General features: G+C 47.3%; 1 pseudogene; it reads left to right on the top strand.

Annotated features, from left to right (window-relative positions):
- Positions 1-2163: 2163 nt before the first annotated feature.
- On the top strand, positions 2164-2281 carry LOC126102231 (5S ribosomal RNA; annotated as a pseudogene).
- The last annotated feature ends 1213 nt before the right edge of the window (positions 2282-3494 follow it).

Below are 3494 nucleotides of genomic sequence, written 5' to 3'. Positions count from 1 at the left end.
CCACGTGTGTATTTCCAAATTGTTCAGCATATTTCTTCGTCTCCTTAATTATTGTTGTTAACACCCTATCGTCAGAAACGAATGCGGCTGGTGTAAAACTAAATACACCTTTGAGAGCCCCCCTCCACCCACCCCCCATTGTTGCCAAAAGCGATCCCAAGCACTGTACGTCGAGCACACAGCGCAGCGCCACCAGGCATCCCGAACTCAGTTCGTTGAGCACGGTCAACAAGTAAAATCCGTACTTACTTGCAGTTGTTAAGTCGCGGAATTCACTCTTAGTGGTTGTGTGTTCCCTGGCCAGAAAACTAGTTATGGGGAGGCCACTTCTTTAAGGTCTACCCTATTAATTTGCACTTGCGCCTATGTAGATGGATAATGCAATTTTTATAGCGTCCCGAGCATTAATCCTAAAGTCTGGAATTTGCCTAATGAATGTGATACGAAAATTTCCATCAGAAACAATCTTTCGTTTAAACACGCAAGTTTATTCCGATAAAGCTAGAACAGACGCGGAATCAGATAAACAATGACAGCGCTGTCTGTGTGAAACTAATGATTACTAGTCTCCCATGTAGCCTCAGATAACTAAAACGCAATCCCACGCTTACGATCACCCCCACGAGTTCCTGACAGAAACAGTGACTGGAAGCTTGGTGACTGCTAACGAAACTCATGCGCTCAACACATGTACTTGGATCCTGAGACTGGTAATAGTATAGAATCCCTCTAGTGCGGGACAAATTGACCTATCTCACCGATGCTGCCTGCAGTGCTCACCGTGAATTCTCGCGTGCCATGATGAACGGCGCTGACGTGGATGTGGCTCTGCAGAGAAGACGAGGGTACGTCGCAATAGCTGCAGCTGCATTTTCTGCTCGTCTGCTTAGATGCGCTGCTGTGCACCTCAACTGAAGTCCACAACCGAGCCTCCGAATCCTCTTCACCCTGTCCAGGTCAGAACGGTTGACTACTCGCGCCTCCGGTCAACAACCGAATCTCTCCCAAAATCTCTCTCGTGCTTCTCTGGCCTACGCCGAGCAGTGTCTCTTGCCAACTGAAAAACTGCGGCGCAATAGCGAGATTTCCCTCCAGAGTAGAGTCCCGCCAAAAACGGCGTGTCGTCTTCAGATGCCAAACCTGCTAATAGAAAAACCTCTGGCCTCGCTCTGTGCTCGTGACGTCACGTTCAAACGCTCCAGTCCCTTGCCTTAGCGCCCTTGGCACTAGCCTCGCATCTGAGGACTTAGGAAATGAGAAAAATCCTGCTCGCGAGGCTAACCCATTATTTAGTGAGCCTCGTGTTTTCGAAAGCGGCTGATGTCTATCTCCAAAGCGCTGTGCAAAATAGTGCAGAACCAGACCCAGCTTCCTTCTCGTGGCACCACGGTCCTCGGTGAGGTTATAAAGCCCAACAGTGTGTAGTGGGCGCCTGGTCATCCTCGGTTCCACGAATTCGCCGGCGGACCCCCCCCCCCCCCCGGTCTTCCCGCACAGCGCCAACATTTTCTGTTTCCCCAGTCTTAGCTGCATCGCCCCGTGTCTTCTCACTACGCTAAAAAGATTCAAAACGACTGAGTTCTTCACCACGTTAGAGGAAAGAGTATTTAAAAGGCACTGTAGTACTAGTGACTGCGGTACATACTCAGTAATAAAGCATTCATAGCAATCACCGTAGCGATCCTCTTCCTAAATTACGGACTCTGACAGAATAAAAATAAATAAAAGCATGCAAATTTGCCTGCCATTTTTGAAAGTGAGCTTTTATGTAAAATACGTACCTATGAACAATGTCCTGTAAGTGCGTAATTTGTGTGATACTGTCAGTGGCTTTTTAGTGTTCATGGGAAAGGGATTGGATGGGCAAGTTTGGCACCTTGCTGCTGTCTATCGTTGACAGCGTATTGTAAAGCTATGTAATTCTGTTACAGTCACTGGGTGGTGAACTAATAATGTTCAAAAAGTTACTGCACTTGTCTCACACTTAACTACGTTACTGGCAGACTGCATAAACTTCCATTCACGAATTTCCGGCAATTGGAGAGTGGGCTGGTTTGGCTGGAGCCATTTGCGATGCATCCACGGTATATCCTCCAAGTTGGGTGTGAATGGGACTGTTCATGTTCGCGTCTAGAAAAATAATTTGCTGCAATGGTTTGCTTGGCCAACGGCCTTGCCGCAGTGATAACACCGGTTCCCGTCAGACCACCGAAGTTAAGCGCTGTCGGGCTGGGCTAGCACTTGGATGGGTGACCATCCGTTCTGCCGAGTGCTGTTGGCAAGTGGGGTGCACTCAGCCCTTGTGAGGCAAACTGAGGAGCTACTTGATTGAGAAGTAGCGGCTCCGGTCTCGGAAACTGACATTCGGCCAGGAGAGCGGTGTGCTGACCACATGCCCCTCCATATCCGCATCCAGTGACGCCTGTCGGCTGAGGATGACACGGCTGCCGGTCGGTACCTTTGGGCCTTCCAAGGCCTGTGCGGGAGGAGTTAATGCATTGCTTGACTTACGTTGAAGTATCTGAAGTTCCATAAAGCTCAGGCCAGTATGATCCATTTGATACCCCTCATGCTGTGAGAAGTGCTTAAGTTAGTCGTAGTGGAGACTGTGAAATCGACATTGTCGAATACTTACTGACGGTATGTTACACATGGGGCAGGCTCTTCAGTGTGGTAGACAGTTGAAAACCCCAGCTGTTAACTCCAAATAAATACCCATTTAATAAACTGAAAATAACTCCACTCCATAAACACGAGACCTGCTCACGTAAGAGAACTGGGCAGTTAATGCTGAGTTTGTCTGTCCGTAAACTGAAAAGCGAGCATCGCACGTGGAGGCAGGGAAAGATGTCTTTCCCGGAAGAACGTTAAAGCTTACGTGTAGGACGACTAAGAACCTATTTTCCCTCTTTGCGGCGTAGAACAACGTGCATACAGTTCTGTCCACATGCGTTTTTTGCTTTAGTATCATTAGTAATTAATTTCCGTAATTCGTGTCGTGTTGATGTATTTCACGGAAAATAATCATCCCTAGGCATTTTTACACACTGTGGAGGTTGGGTATAGCTTTGTGAAACACCCTGTGGTTGCTCCTTGCGTCGTGGTGGGGAGGACGGAGTAGGGAATCACCGGAATGCTCTTCAGTTTGCAGACCTATGAAGGAGGAATTGCTCGACCACAATCTGGTGATCTACCTTTCCTCGCGCTTCTACCATACACCGACATCGCCTCCACCCTGTTACACCTCCAGAACACAGTTTAGCCCTTAATACGGCTCTGCTGCACTTAGACGCTTTACACACATTTAATTTTGATGTTACCCTATTTCATTTAACAGTAACAGTAATTTTATACAATTAAAACACCATGTTTAATAATTTTCCATCCCCTGCAACGCCAAAAATCATAGTGCTACAGATACATAAGACCTTTTGTAGGAAATTTAAGTAGTATAGTTACGTACCATAATTTTCGCTACAAGCCGCGGTTTTAGA

This window comes from Schistocerca cancellata, chromosome 1 (assembly GCF_023864275.1).
Source record: "Schistocerca cancellata isolate TAMUIC-IGC-003103 chromosome 1, iqSchCanc2.1, whole genome shotgun sequence".
Taxonomy (NCBI): domain Eukaryota; kingdom Metazoa; phylum Arthropoda; class Insecta; order Orthoptera; family Acrididae; genus Schistocerca; species Schistocerca cancellata.
The sequence above is the reverse complement of the archived record's forward strand: the minus strand, read 5'-3'. Positions and strand labels throughout refer to the sequence as shown.